The 17,418-nt window shown below is 34.0% G+C and overlaps 1 pseudogene; it reads right to left on the bottom strand.

Moving 5' to 3' along the window:
- Window positions 1-223: 223 nt before the first annotated feature.
- On the bottom strand, window positions 224-12,001 carry LOC18032438 (annotated as a pseudogene).
- Window positions 12,002-17,418: the final 5,417 nt, after the last annotated feature.

Here is a 17,418-nt window from a genome sequence, read left to right as displayed (position 1 = left end):
ATCATGATATCTTGGCGACTTACCGAATCGGAGAGATTATAAAAATCTAATTGCTTGCTTAGCGCGTGGAATATAATAAGGTACTCAAGTCAAACAATTAGGATTGCATTGTATCCCAAGTAATGTGATGATATTAACATAATCACTTTAATGATGAAAATAAAGTCAATGAATACGGGGCAAAAATTAGATACATAACATATATATTTATATATCACTTGGGAAACAGTGTATCTTAGATACATAACATTATTGATTCAGATGGTCAAGCTCCATTCTCACAATACTTCAAAATTAAAGCAGCTCATAAAATACTAGAAAACAGTTAAAAAAGAAAAAAAAATCTCATCTGTCATTGCCAAAGAAGAAGCTAAAAGTTGCTTGGCTTGCACTGAAGGTAACAACTTACAAGAGTTTTGCTTAATAACTAAAGATGAAACATCCCTCTTTTTATTTGGAAAATAACAAATATTATTATGAAATTACCAGTTTGCCCGTGAAGAAAGTACTTTAAAGTCTACTTATAACATATATATATATAATGCGGCAGCATTGCTATGCTGAAGGAAAGCTTTCGTGTGGATTGCTGAATGCAGCAACGTTGCTGGGATGTGAAAATACAATCTGCAGTACGTGGAAATTTTTTTTCTTTAGTTATAATTCCGTGCATTACCTGAAAATCATAAATTTAACTGCAGGAAAAAAATCCACAACTCTTCTAAATTTTTAATGGTACATTTGAAAGAGCTTAAAGAATATAAAGATTAAACCAATTAGATAAACCAATTAGATAAACCAAGTCTAGAGCATAAGAACTCACCTGATAATTTCCGAGTGTACGAGACTTGAATCCGGCAGCACAATAATCAAAATAATACTCCCATGTCCGAATGAACTTTTCGTTGAATCCCAGAGCAAGAATTTCACTAAGAAAGAAATTTGTAACATTAAGATGTAGATTTAATTATATTAAGTTCTACAAAATTATTTATTGCGAAAAACACAAATATCTAGAAACAACGACAAATACAACTATCATATTTTTATTACCTCTGTTTTTCCATTAAGTTTGTTCTCCAACATCTACGTGTTTGGTAGAAATGAATTCCTATATTTTCCAGATGCTCCACACTGTTTCAACAGAAGTTCAATTAATTAAGTGGAATAATTTAGTAGAAAAAAGAAACATAAGACCAAATCTTAAACTGTGCTAACTGCTAACTACAGCCTCTACCATAATCTGGATGAAGAAGTCATGGCCGATGTTATTCTATTTAACGATGGCAAGCATCCTCCAGGGAAAACATATTCTGTTATAAAACCAGGACTTAGCCTGTGCCCATCATAACACTGATCCGGTACTGATGAGAACTGAAAAGAATCAAGTATCAAGCAGAAATTCACCATTAGTAACTTGAGAAATGTTAAACCAAAATACAAATCAGCTCAGCCAAATGCCAAACTATTAGGCACTTGAGCCTTACAATTTTAACCACAAAGTTCTGATGATCAAACGGCCAAAAGGCTAGAGTTTCTACATTTCTCCTTCCCGTTTTACATATACCTGTAGAAGAAGAAGTCCTTGTTCAGCCAGTAGAGATTCGCAGCAACCAAAAAACTCCTCGATGTATTCATGACCAACATTTTCTATCATCTCGCTAAAAAAGACAATACAAAAGCTTGTCATGCCGGTAGGTACATTGGGGTCATATGCATTATTAGCTGTGTTAAAAGAACCTACCAAGAAATAATTCTGTCATATTTTTTCACTTCAGGCATTTGACGATAATCACAAAGATACAATCTGATGTGGTCCTGACAGCACAGATAAGGTTATGAATAATAATTATTTCAACTAGTTTTTGGTTTATCGAATGGTTAACTGCTCTTCGTTTTCAATACTTTGATCTCATTCCTCAAATAGTTACCTGAAGGCCAGCTTCCTTCACTTTTGTTTCTGTATATTTCAGTTGCTCCTCAGACAAGGTTATGCCTGTGTACTTGCATCCAGTTTGCTTGACTATTTCAATAGCTAAGGTTCCCCACCCACATCCAATCTCAAGAACATCAAGCCCCTTATTAACTCTTGCCTGCAGTAGTTAAAAGTAAAGAACGAATAAAGCATCTTCCATCAATATTTTTCAATGAATTTGTATATACTCACTTTCTCAATCAGAAGAGAAACTTTTCTCATTTGTGCAACATCCAAGTCTTCATATTCACTCTGTAAACAAATGGATGCAAGAATCAATATTCAAAACATTGTCAATTTTCCCTTGAAAGTGAAAACATAAAATGAATTAAAGCTGTAGTACACAACCAAAGAAGATCACTTCTGTTTTTGAAGTAAAGTTGGATCCTAATCTTAAATATTGCACATGAGTACATCATTGACTTGCCCAAGAACAGAGAAAAAAGTTCATTACTCTGTCAACACAAAACGGAAAGGAACTATAAGGACTCTTTTGTTATATGAGTAGTTAAAATAAAAAACTTAAAAGTCCATACAGCAGAAACCCCCTATGGCCTCAACCTTAGCTCACTATACTGTATTAGCACTACCCTACAATAGGTGTCATGAAGTATAAACACCAATTTTATACAACTCCATTAATGAATTTCAGTGCTAATTTCCTTCAAATATAGCAAGTGATGCAGAATTTCTTAAAACAGTTTGGAAAGCTGAATAGAACCTGATGCTTTCATGTCTGCATATAAACTTATACTTGCATTAAGAAAACATGAATATTCTTATTAACAGAAAAACTACATATTCTAACAGCAGGTTATCTTTATTTTCTTCCTTTCTGTGAAATTTATCAAGGCTTGCAAGAGAAATTGATAGTATAAGAAATTACCACATCATAATGATGAGAGATATTCCTGCGAGCTTGTGCCAGAGTATTTTTCCTTGAAATATGGCGAAAGTAGTATTTTGCAGATGCAATACTAGCCGTGTAGAACATTGGTGACCACCAACCCCTAAAGCCAACAGTGGTGAAAATATTTAAATGTAAAATGATTTGAAGAACCAAATACTAGTTATATCATAATCCCAGAGTCCACCAGTCACAAATACCTCCTCAGGTTCAATTTTGAGGTGGAAGAATGCAAACCTTGGTTGGCAATCACAATCTGAAATATATATCAGCAAAGAGAAATCTCCAAGTAGATATTGAATAATCAGTTTGCTTTTAAATTCAAATCTATCATCCTACCAGGAAGAGATTTAGAAGTCCTTCATCTTTATCAATGAAAGAAAAATCTCCATTTATATAAGAATTAGCAAGGCCTAAATCAGCCTGTGTCATAACCTGACAACAATAACTAGGGCTCATCAGTCATTAGAATTTTGAGCATTAGAATAAGTGACATGATTGTAAAATTCCACTTATAATATACTGCATGCTATATGATTTAAATTCATAATTTTCCTGCATGTGATCCCTCTCAAATGATCCCAAAGTCAAACGTAAAAAAAGATTAATTACCTTCCAGTAAAAATGTGGATTCTGAATTCTCAAAGCACTTTTCAGCGGGCAGTTTGTCCGGGGTCCCTCAAAAGTAAAAGTCTTGCCTCCTTCCTCCAGCAAACTATAAAGCCAAAAAGCACACTGTATAGATATCTCTGTATTTATTAAATAAAAATTAGATCTGGTAATATATATATATATATATGGTAACAGAAACAATAAATTGATTTTGGTTCTTAAAGCATAAGTTTGCATATTCAGTGTTCCACAAAGACGCTCTGAGCATTTTTCCAAAAGTTTTCAGTCTAAAACAAGCATTCCAAACTCTCAAGCCTGGAACGCTCTTTCGGTTTTAATCCCATTAAGGCAAATTACCAAGTTCCAACTGAGATTCCGAGCACAAATATGGAATTGTCTGATACTGGAAGTGTTAGAAAATTAGAAAAAATATGTGCTGTAATTATATATTAGCTGTAAATTAGTCATTAGCTGTAACATAGCTATTTAGGTGCAAATCTATGTATTTTAGGAAAATTTACCTAGAAATTATTCTTTCCTTAAATCAGTGATTTAGTTTCCTGATTTAATGGTTTTATGTGTGCTGTAAATCTCTATAAAAGAACAATCTCAATGACAGAATAATTAATTCTGTGCAAACCTATTTTTCAAGTTGGTATCAGAGCAGGAAGAATATCTTGCCGGAATTCCTTTTTTCTTCCTTTTGATCCCTGCACCCTAAAACCATGTCTGACTCTTCATCCAATTCCAGTACTGTCCCTCAATCCTCCATGAACAATCCTAGTAGCACAGATGTTTCAAAAATCAGTGCTACCTCCTCAGAATCTCATTCTGTACAAATCACCACAATTCGTTTGAATGGTGACAATTTTCTGAGATGGTCTCAGTCAGTTAGGATGTATATTAGAGGGCGTGGAAAAATGGGCTATTTGACTGGTGAAAAGAAGCCTCCTGCAGTGGATGATCCGGCCTATGTTACATGGGATGCCGAGAATTCCATGGTGATGACGTGGCTTGTGAATTCAATGGAAGAAGATATTAGCTCTAATTATATGTGCTATCCAACGGCACAAGAGCTTTGGGAGAATGTAAATCAGATGTATTTTGATCTCGGAAATCAATCACAGATTTTTGAGTTGATCCTCAAACTCGGAGAGATGCGACAAGGGGAGCACAACGTCACAAAATATTTTAATTCCTTAAAGCGGATTTGGCAAGACCTTGACCTTTTCAACACCTATGAGTGGAAATCTCCCGAGGATGCTCAACATCACAAAAAGACTGTAGAGGATGGCCGCATTTTTAAGTTTTTGGCTGGACTGAATGTCGAGTTTGATGAGGTGAGGGGGAGAATTATTGGAAGACAGCCCCTACCTTCAATTGGTGACGTTTTTTCAGAGATCAGAAGAGAGGAGAGTCGGAGGAATGTGATGCTTGGCAAGAAGGGAACTGGGGTTGCTGAAGGTTCTGCCCTGGTCTCCATGACTGGAAGCAAGGCTCTTATTTGGCAATGCAAATCTGATGAAAAACAGCAAGTTTGGTGTGATTTTTGTCATAAGCCTCGCCATACCCGTGAGACCTGCTGGAAAATTCATGGGAAACCTGCAAATTGGAAAGGGAAAGCTGGCCAAGCCAACCCTACTGCCAATGAGGTTGAGACCAGCCCCTTCACCAAAGAGCAGATGGAGCATCTTCTTGCACTGTTAAAATTTAATTCGGTACCCAATGTTCCTAGTGTTTCTGTGGCACACACAGGTAATAAATTCTATACTCTATCCTGTCAATTTAAATCTGCTCCATGGATAATAGATTCAGGAGCATCCGACCATATGACCAATTCCTTACATTTGTTTGAGACTTTTTCACCATGTCCCGAAAATAAGAAGGTTAGGATAGCCGATGGTAATTTCTCACCAATTGTAGGAAAAGGCCTTATAAAACTTTCTGAGAGAGTAGATCTTAAATCTGTTCTCAATGTCCCTAAACTTGCTTGTAATCTCTTGTCAGTTAGCAAACTATCTAGAGACTCTAACTGTTCTGTTATTTTCTATGAATCCTATTGCATTTTTCAGGACCGGAGCTCGGGGAAGACGATTGGCAGTGCTAGGATGATTAATGGTCTCTATTATTTCGAGGATAAATTTCTTAGTAATAAAATAGTTCAAGGGCTAAGTAGTATTAGTTCTTTATCTGCTCGTGATCAAATAATGGTTTGGCATTGTCGTTTAGGCCACCCAAGTTTTCCTTATTTAAAACATTTATTTCCAGTGCTATTTAAAGGGATTGATCCTTCATCATTTCAATGTGAGAGTTGTTTAATGGCAAAAAGTCAAAGAAAATCTTATATTCCAAAACCTTATCATGCTTCAAGACTGTTTTATTTATTCCACAGTGATGTTTGGGGTCCTTCAAAAGTGACCACAATTTCTGGAAAAAAATGGTTTGTGACTTTTATTGACGATCATACACGTCTGTGTTGGGTTTACTTAATGAGAGAAAAATCTGATGAACAGATTTTTAAAGAATTTTATAGGATGATTGAAACTCAGTTTCAAACAAAAATTAATATTTTGAGATCTGACAATGGAACAGAGTATTTTAATAAAGTTTTGGAAACTTTTTTAAATGAACAAGGAATTTTACACCAATCCTCTTGTTCCGACACACCTGAACAAAATGGCATTGCTGAGCGTAAGAACAAGCATTTGTTAGAAGTAGCTAGAGCCATGATATTTTATATGAATGTTCCAAAGTATCTATGGGGTGATGCTATACTGACAGTTTCGTATCTTATTAACAGGATGCCTACCAAAGTTTTATAATATATCACCCTGTTGGATTGCTTAAAAAAGGTATTCCCAGAATCTAGAATCAATTCTGACTTACCTTTGAAAATATTTGGCTGCACAGCATATGTGCACACTCCAAAGAGGCTAAGGTCTAAATTAGATTCAAGAGTTGAAAAATGTGTTTTTATAGGGTATGCACCCAATAAAAAAGGTTACAAATGCTTTAATCCCCTTACAAAACGTTTTTTTGTCACTATGGCTGTTTCTTTCATGGAAAATACATCATACTTTACCAAAAATTTGCTTCAGGGGGAGAAGATAGTTGAACCAAATTTTTGGGAAATTGCTGAACCCTTACCGAGCACACTACTTGATACCTTTTTTGAAAAAGAAACCTTGGAAACTAGGCCTAAAGAAACCGAATCTGACATTGGTCTGACGGAAAAAGAAATACTACGAATGGAAAAAAATAGAAACAATCTTGAGCCTGTGGTTTATTCTAGGAAAGGTGTCCTTAGAGGTTGTAGAGGCTAGGCCATTATCCTAGCACGTGGTCAACCGGAAGCCCTAAGCAATGGTCATCCAAATGCCTCAGGTAATCCTTCTTCTGTTCCTTCCTCTTCCTTTCCTATTACTGACTTAAACTTACCATTACGATCAGATTCTAGGGAAGAGAACTCTGCACCTGAATCTATTTTGGAACCAGCCCCTGTTATTCTTGAACAGAATCTTGATCTTGACCTCCCCATTGCCCTTAGAAAAGGAACCCGAACCTGTACCAAACATCCTATTGCCAAATATATTTCCTATCAAAACCTTTCTGACAATTATAGAGCTTTCACTACAAACATTTCAAAACTTCTTGTGCCTAGAAATATTCAAGAAGCACTTGGTGATCCGAATTGGAGGTTGGCTGTGTTTGAAGAGATGAATGCCTTGAAGAAGAATGATACTTGGGAGATGGTAGAATTACCGAATGGAAAAAAGGTTGTGGGGTGCAAATGGGTGTTTACTATCAAGAGTAAGGCAGATGGGAGTGTCGAGAGATACAAAGCCCGTCTTGTTGCAAAAGGTTTTAACTCTAATTGGCCAAGAGACCTTTGCTCCGGTAGCTAAAATCAACTCAATTAGGGTCCTGTTGTCTCTTGCTGTTAACTCTAATTGGCCCTTACACCAATTGGACGTTAAAAATGCTTTCCTTAATGGAGACCTTGAGGAGGAGGTATATATGAGTTCCCCACCAGGCTTTGAAGAAAGGTGTGGAAATGGGAGAGTGTGCGGATTGAAGAAGTCCTTGTATGGACTTAAACAGTCACCAAGAGCTTGGTTTGAGCGTTTTGGCAAGGTGATTAAGCGCTATGCATATATTCAAAGTCAAGCTGATCATACAATGTTTTACAAGCATTCAAATGATGGTAAAATAGCTATCTTGATAGTATACGTGGATGATATCATGTTAACTGGGGATGATTGTGATGAGCTAGCAAAGTTAAAAAAGAAACTGGCTGAGGAGTTTGAGATTAAAGATCTCGGGGCATTAAAATACTTTCTTGGGATGGAGTTTGCTAGATCTAGAGAAGGCACTTTTGTAAATCAGAAGAAGTATGTTATCGACTTGTTAAACGAGACAGGTATGCTAGGGTGTAAACCTGCTGAAACCCCTATAGAACCTAATGTGAAACTGCAACCTGCAGAAGCTGAGAATGTGAAGAATAGGGAGCATTATCAGAGACTTGTTGGGAGATTGATTTATCTATCCCATACACGCCTAGATATATCCTTCTCTGTTAGTATGGTTAGCCAATTTATGCATACCCCAGGACCGGCACACTTTGAAGCTGTCTACAGAATTTTAAAGTATCTAAAAGGGACACCGGGCAAAGGACTTCTGTTTAAGCCACAAGGACACTTGCAGATTGAAGCCTACACAGACGCAGATTGGGTTGGAAGCATAGTAGACCGAAGATCCACTTCTGGATACTGTTCATTTGTAGGTGGTAACTTGGTTACATGGAGAAGCAAGAAATAGAATGTGGTAGCTAGGAGCAGTGCTGAGGCTGAATTTAGAGCTGTAGCCCATGGTATTTGTGAGATCATGTGGATTAAGAGGCTGTTGGAAGAGTTAAAAGCGACAAAATAATCTCCTATGAAGTTGTACTGTGACAACAAGGCAGCAATCTCAATAGCACACAATCCAGTCCTTTATGACTGCACAAAACATGTGGAGGTTGACAAGCATTTCATCAAGGAGAAGATAGATAATGGATTGGTTCATATGGAGCACATTCCTACTGAAGAACAAGTGGCTGATGTCTTTACCAAAGGACTACACACAAAACAGTTCAATTTTCTAGTTGGCAAGCTGGCTATGGAGGATATCTTCAAACCAGCTTGAGGGGGAGTGTTAGAAAATTAGAAAAAATATGTGCTGTAATTATATATTAGCTGTAAATTAGTCATTAGCTGTAACATAGCTATTTAGGTGCAAATCTATGTATTTTAGGAAAATCTACCTAGAAATTATTCTTTCCTTAAATCAGTGATTTAGTTTCCTGATTTAATGGTTTTATGTGTGCTGTAAATCTCTATAAAAGAACAATCTTAATGACAGAATAATTAATTCTGTGCAAACTTATTTTTCAAGTGGAAGAATAAAATTAAAAGCAAGTATATGTGCAGAAGAAAAAAACAGGCCGAATGATATGGAAATAAGAATGCACTCACATGAAGCAGCCGGTAGAAATAAATTGTCTAAGAAATCTAGCAACAAAAAGCCGCGCCTCTTTTTCCATCAATGATGGTACCATTTGCTTTGGGTTGCCCAAAATAGCACAACTTTTTTCAAGCACACCATGTGCGGCAATCATGCCTACCTGCAAAGAAGCATGTTTACACTTTTAAGAAAATAAGGACCATCTTACACCTAAATTATAGATTGTGCAAGCAAATTATGGACCACGACAGAGAGAACATTTTAACTAAAAATTTGAAAAAACCTTTTTAAAAAGAAACTATTGTTTTGATTATTATGATGGTTAAGTAAAGTGTAAAGCTTCAATGCATTTTTATATAAAATAAATTTGTCAGAAATGTCAGAAAATATCTCGCGTATGAATAATAAATTTAAGAGGAAACTAATAGGTACCTTTAGTCCATCCTCAGGGAAGCCATAACCTGAAATATTAGGAAGAAAAATGAAATTACTGAGATGATCTGTAACTATGAATCTAATCTGATTATTCTAAGACCTAAGAGCTCTGAACAATGACAAGTAAACTGATGTTGCAATTTAACATATTCAACCACAACATCTGCTGTAGATAATGATAATCTGTAACTGTGAATCCAATCTGATTATTCCAGGACATAAGAACTCTGAAAAATGACTAGTAAACTTATGTTGCAATTTAACATATTGAACCACAACATCTGCTTTAGAAATTTTCGTACTCTTCATCTGCTTCCATGAAGTAAATGCTCACCCTGATAGACTCCACTATACCAAATTCCTCTCTTCCCTTGAATACGATGAAACTCAAGTGAAGCTTTTGATGCAGCAACAGAAGGGACTGAATGGCCAGTTGACCATTTGAGCAAGGTATTTTAAGGAGTACGATCTGGATTAAGTGTTGCAAGAAAAGGCATACTCGTTTCACCAATATTCTGCAATGTCAAGCATTCCAATGGCTATTTTGAGAAAGTAAACAGCAGAAGAATAAATCATTTCCTCAGAGTCAGCTCATTTATTGGCCAACATTGCAAAAGCAGATATTGTATTTCATTGTTCATTTGAGAAATGATGTATGATAATCAATTTCATTATTTGTTTCAGGAATGATTTATTGCTGCCATTGTAAACAAAAATCAATAATTTTCTTGTTTTTTCATTTATTTCTTTAACTATTTTGAAAAAGTGGAGGGGTGGGCACGCTAAAACTACTTGAAACCTACTCGGCTAGGCCCTTGGTAAGTTTCTTGTTTGATCAACTAAAGCAGAGGCTAAATCGGGAGAGAACAACATCCACATATTCTGAAACAGTATCAAGTCGTTAATACGAGTTCACTTTACCTAAACTAGAGCTACAAATTCGCTTTACCCAAACTAAACATGTTACATACCTGAAGCACATTGAGCCAATATGTCAAACATATTTTACCATTTGTACTCCCCACGAAGTTCCAAGCACTCCATGCTGCTGGGTTTTGGGGCATGAAATTTTTGTCACGATGAAGGAAAACATCTCTGCCAATAGCAAATTAATAATGATTGAACATTTTAGTATAATAGATGACAAAATTCCACAAGTTAAGAAGTTAATGGTGAACCAAGAGTTGACAATACTTGGTGGATCATGAGCACCAGCCCACTGTCAAAATTGATTGTTTTCGAAATACTTGGAACTTGAGACACTTTTACAATATCTTTGAGAATCATAGATCCAGTTGTAAGAGAAAATCATTCTTTAATTGAATAGCACCTAATCGATGAACAATGACGGATGGTAGTAGAAGACATTACCTGTACACATAGCGGAAAGCGCCAAGTATTCTCGTTTCATCAAATGTTGCTTGGTTCCCTAGTATTCTTAAAGCATCTGGGGCATGAACAGCCATTACACAGCCATTGTAAAATTCTTGGGAACCATTCACACAGACTATAGAGCAACCTGCAAGAATTTATTAACAATGCCTTCAATGATTTAAATTTCTTCTTCTGCAACTTTTATATCTAGCATTCCATGGCTAGAAATTTCAGTCATAAAGAAGCTTTCAAGCTTTCAAAATACTAAAGCCTCTATATCTTGTGATAGGCTCGCCTATTAGCAGCCAATACTTATATATCAGACTGCCACAAATTTTAGTTCAGCATTGTCTTAACTTCATTATTATAAATCTAAATAAAAAATTTAACTGCTAACCTTCATCAGCTGGAAAAACAGAATACACCTCATAACTCGTTCTTATTTGAATGCCCCAGCTCTTAAGTTGTTCGCTGACCTTTTTTTAAAATTAATATTTTGAAAAAAAAATTAAAAAAATTCCCAGAAACACATAGTTTAACTTGCATTCACATAAGGTAGATAATTTGTGGTGCCAAAAATAAAAAGAAACCTTATCGATCTGAGAATGAGAGTGCCTTCTAACAGTAACACATTGTGGGTGGCCAAAGAGCTGCAGAGACAATCAAGCCAAAATCAGGAAAACAGTTATTATATCCAACACTTATCTCCTTTCAAAGAAAATGTACCTGAAACAGACGGCAAAACGACAGAACAGAGAATGCAGAAAATCTCATAGCTCCATCTGAAGGGCAGGACCATACTGAACTACAAATTGGAATCTACAAACAACATTATGATTTCTGCTAGTAAGGAAGAAAATAAGGGAATGATCTCCACGATGGAGCGTAAAAAGCTCAATTAAATGACAATATATAATGCTTTAGCAACCTACAAGATAAGCCTTTAGAAATAATTCGGAGTAGCCGCGTGACTTTATAAAATGCCCCAAGGTCTCATTGCGATCAATGTCTGGGTTGTTTTCAAGCTCTTCAACATAACTGTAATGCAAAAAAGAAGATGGTAAGTAGCTCCTAGGAAAGTCAAGTTTCAGAAATGAATTGCCATTACGCATTTATCCAAGTATTAGAGATAAATATAAACACTGCAGTAGTTAAACAATCATGTCAACATGCTTATTATTGTTTCATCGGAACTTAAAGGGCAGTAGTACCCACAACCACAAGAGCGGTTTTGACTGTATATCAGTGTAATGATTCTCCTCAATTAACAGTCACACATTCAGCACACAAGCTTTGATTGCAAGGCTAAGCATAAAGGTGTCCATGTTCATTTTGAGGCTCAATCCACATTCAGCAAAACTTTGCCAAAGCTTCAGTGGAGTCCATGGCCTTAGAATCACTGTGGTCGAAGAAATCTTGTCCGGGTGAGGCATTTTATCGAGCATGTAGCGAACATCATGTGAGTGGACGGATTTGTCAAATCGGTTTTGCTGTAAATTGACCTCAAGCATGTTCGGTAAATTTACTGGAGATGGCTGCGCTTGTATATGAGCCTCCTGCTGATACAAGGAGCCATATGGAAGGCGTTTGCAATTGGCACCCCACTGAAGAGATACGATGTACGTTTTGTGAAATGTGAAGTTCATTTTCATGAAACAGAGAGGACCTAATTGAGACGTTTTGGCAACTAATACTACTTTTCACAAAACAACAGGAGCCGTACTGTCAATTTTCGAAGGATGCGTTGGGCAGAAAGAATTATTGCGTCAGTGTAAACAAAACACCCACACCTCCAACCCTAGGGCTGTCAAAGGCAATAATTTTGCGATTCTTCTTCTTCCTCTTATTATTCGGGTTCAGAATCCTGTAATTATTTTTAATGGGAATACGCACTCAAACCCACTGGTTTAAAAGAATATAAATATTAACTTTATTAAATCTCACGGTTTAAAATTTGTGTCCGTATGTATATATATATAGTTTTCTCTAGCGTGATGCACTCATTTTTCTTTTTTCACACGGACACATTCTCAAACAATAAAATTTAATAGAGTTAAGATTTATATTTTTTTTAAATTGCACAGTTTTATAATTCATTAAAAAATAAATTTATTAAACTCTATAATTTAATAATGTGTCTGCATTAAAAAAATGAGGGTATTTATACTTAAAAATTATATTTTATATATACACACATAATTTTTTTTTCTAATAAGTAAATCTTCATTTTAACAAAATGAGAATATCACAGATAAAAAATAAACTTTAAACTTTAAATTATAATAAAAAATTCACTTCTTTTTATAAGATGGAATACCTTAAAATAAGTAGTATTTAAAAAAAATCCATAAAATCTATGAGTATCTTAAAATAAGTCATATTTAGAGCTTAGACAGAGTAAATAAATAAATAAATAAACAATCCAAATAAAAAAGGAGAAGAGCTGACCTGAGTACATCATCTTTGAACTTCATCATTTCCCTAAGCATTTGCCAAAAGTAAGGATTGAGCACATTCTTCTTCTGTGCAAACAAACTGGACAAACCATTTCTTGTACCCCATTCATAGCCTTGGCCTTTGTCTAAGCTCACTGAAAATGACATATCCGATGTCCCCATATCAACTCCTAAACTCTCTAGAAACTCCATCATATTTGGATACTCTACCTGTCATATCACACGGAATCTTAATTCAACAACTCAACTTGAAAAAAAAAAAAAGGAGGTGGACAAAGTCTAAATTATTATTATTATTTTTTCATCCCCACTTTCCATTAAGACAAAGACAGATCAACTTCATAATTAGTGTGGGGGTTTAAGCTCCACTAAAAAAAATAATTTTGAAAAAATAAAGAGAAAATTAATTGAGTTACTAATTAACCTCAGTTAAATTGATAAAAATAATTTCATAGACTCACAAAATTTAAATTTTAACTTTGAAAATTATAAAAACTCGCACTTTAATTTAAAAAAAAACTCATAGTAAAGCATATGGTTGATTTTATTGTTATTATTTAATTTTTAGCCCCCATTAAATGTATTAAAATAACATTTATAAATTTGTTAACCCCTAAAATTTTAGTTTTTACGTCTTGTCATTTTATAATTTAGCACATGGTGAATCGTTTTCCTAGATCTGCAACCACATTTGGGATGAAATAAGGGTAGATAACTAAAAGATATTTTCAAAAACCACTTAACTAATCGTACTGTCACGGGATGAATATTTTACGCAGCAGACCCCGTGCAGCACTTAAATAACTCTTACCCAAAAGTTGCTAAGTAAGCCTTAAACTTCTTTACTAGCTAAGCTAAAATGCTTGCAGAAAAGTTGGAGAGAAGAGAGAGCAATATAACCAAAGAGAAAATATATTATTCACAAGAGTGTATATACGAGAGCTTTAGAGCTTACACTAGTTACACTTTACATGGAAGAAAAATGCATCACATTAATTATTGAATTAATGGTTGTCTATAGATTCAAACTTTTGATTCTACCAATAACATCAATGTAAAGAGAGGCAAATTAAGGAAGTTAGAGTAACACTTACATGATTGAAGAGCATGAAACCAAATCAACACCATCGATGGTGACAGTTTTTGCATGGCCGCCGAGGGAATTCTCCTTCTCGTATAACACGACTTCAACTCCTGCTTTTGCAAGAACATAAGCTGAAACAAGCCCACTCATTCCCCCACCGATCACTGCTACTCTCATTTTGCTCGACATATCGATCAATTAATATTTGTTTGTTCACACTAATTAATTTAGAAGCAAAAAGCTTCAGAATCTTATAGTCAGGCTTTCACCACAAAAATGGAAGAAAGAAGAGAGAGATCCACACGACAGAATACCTCAAACAATATCTGGGTCTGGCATTGTCTTAAATAGATAATTCGAAATTTACGTAGTTTATTTTAATTTAACTCTATTATTTTTCAATTAATATCTTTAAGCTAGCTTGATAATTGAATGTTGAATACGTCAAGGTACATTATATGTATAATGAATAATCGATGTGTGACAACTTTTAATAATATCGAAGTTTATATCAAAGTTTATGCGTGTGAACAATAAACATGAGAAAAGGCGATTAAAAAAAGGATAAAAATAATTGAACAAATCATGCCGATGACAGAAAAGGGAGAAGAAATAGTTTTCTTATGAGCTAACCTTTGTTAGTTTTAAAATTTTAGTTAGCCACTTATAAAACGGTGTATTTTGGTGTTTAATAAGCTCAAAGTAAATTAAATCATACTCTTAGAAAAAATTAAATGACATCTGTCATAATTTCATGCAAAGTTTTGGAGAGATTATATTAAAAGAGAATTTAAATCTGATTAACACCAAAAAGTGTACGTGTAATAAAGATAAAATTATTAGTTTTACACTTATTGTGTCGATTAATGCGCTCATTATTTCTAAATTATCTTAATACTCCCCAAATATATTTTTATGTTAAATTAATTCGCAATATGTTAATTTTTATCTTGTAAATATTTTTCAGGAATAAAGATGGAATTGGAATTGAAAGCGGGAATAAAGAATGACTGCTGGAGCAATTTGGAAGCATTATTAAGGACATGTAATCAAAAAATAAATAAAAATAAAAAAGAACAAAAGGCAACCACTTTGGTTGCTCGTGATGGTCAGGACCATTACACATTTCAATGTACATATATATATATAATAATAATAAAATAAATAAAGATAATGAATTCCTTGCCTATTATAGGCAAGGAAATGCAGTGAACGAGGAAGGGAGAAGTTAGAGAGCTGAGTAGAGAGAGCTTAAGCCGAAAGAGAATAGAGTGCAGCTGAGGAATTGTGTCTTTTCCTTCTTTTGTTGTGTAATCAACTTTCTTGTAACGTATTTCAAAAGTTTATTAAATAAATGGAGTGTTGTGTTTTCTTTCAATATGAGTGGCTAATTTTATTAAGCTGAGGTGAAGGGTGAAACTCAATGTTTCAAACTATTAAATTTATTATTTTCTCAAATGAGTTTTAAAGTTTATTTTATTCTTTTCAAGTTATTTTTTATGTCATGTTAATTTATAAATTTCTTTAGGATCTGTATGGTATTTTGACACAATGTCAGCACATTAATATAGTGTGACACATTAGGTACTTTATTCCATATTTATCCACACACATAGAATTAAATGATATAATAATTAACTGGTAAAAGTGAGGAAAAATATAAATGAGAGAGTATTAAAATTATAGTTTGAAAATAGAGAGTGGATCCCGAACCTTAGCATATTTTTAAATTGATTTCAAATAATTTCTTTTCCCCACAATTAATTTTCTTAGTTTCAAATTGATTATTAGATTTAAAATTCTCTGTGGTTCGACCCCGGACTCACCGGGTTGTATTATAACTAGACACTCTTATACTTAGGAGTAATACACTTTTGAGCGTGTCAAAATCCTAAACTTAGTAGTCGAAGAAATTTTAGAATACTTTAAAAATAATACAACTAATTAATATATATATGACATGTGAAGTAGAGATTAAAAAAAAAGTAACATTAAGTGCTGCCAACTCATTCACTTTTTCTACCATTAGATTTGATGAGGTCAATAATTATGGATTTGTGTCAAAGTTTTGTACACTATCAAAGTTAAATAAGGACATTTGATCAAACCTAAAAATATAAATTATATAATACAAACCACAAAATTTTTAGCAATAATCTAATATTGAAAAGAAATTGACACTATAAATTTGTAAACTATTACATCTAAGGGTTGGCACAGTTCGGTAGTTCTGAGTCAAATTGAATCTTTTTTTTTTTACAAATTATAATTCGGTTCTTGGTTAGGTTTTATTTTTATAGTTTTAAATTATAAATTTCTTTATATTTTATGATTTTTTTCAGTTTTAAGTTTTTTTCTCATATAAACTGATCGATTTTTTTCTAATTTTAAAACATTTATTTCGGTATTTCAGGGGTAACCATTTTTTTCCCGCCGGAATTATATCAACAAGCAGCCACTAAACAGTATACGTATATGTACAAGTTTAGGTGACCTTGAACACTTTAAAGTCAACGCCAAACAAACTCTAACTAAATGGTTCAATCCAACACTTTAAAGTGACTAGATTTTTCGAAAATGACTAGATAACGACTATAAAAGGCGAACATATTTAATAAGCTTATATCAAGTTTTGGCAAAAGGATTACAAAAAAAATTGAGAAAGACAGATTTGAATGTCTAGATTCTTAAGAGATTCATGATCTGTTTTTTTATTTTTTTATTTTAACAAAATATTTATGTTTAATTTATAGTTACGATTATGTCTCTGTCACATAGAAGCCAACATATTATTTACCTTGGACATGTCATCAATGAAGTGAACAATAGTAGGGTTGGTAATGGGTCAGATCTGACTCAAGATGCATGTGATCCAAATCCAATCAAACTAGATTTGAGTCGGTTTAAAATGAATTTGGATAGCGATGCATGGATCTAAGGCGGATTTGCAGCAAGTCTAGATCTATCTTAATATTTAAATTTAAATCCATATCCATTTTCCTTTTTAATTTATTTTAAAAATTTCCTAACAATTGTGTAATTTTAAATAATAATAAATTTTATTCATAGCATATTA

Source organism: Citrus clementina, unplaced genomic scaffold (genome assembly GCF_000493195.1).
Source record: "Citrus clementina cultivar Clemenules unplaced genomic scaffold, Citrus_clementina_v1.0 scaffold_9, whole genome shotgun sequence".
NCBI classification, from domain to species: domain Eukaryota; kingdom Viridiplantae; phylum Streptophyta; class Magnoliopsida; order Sapindales; family Rutaceae; genus Citrus; species Citrus x clementina.
The sequence above is the reverse complement of the archived record's forward strand: the minus strand, read 5'-3'. Positions and strand labels throughout refer to the sequence as shown.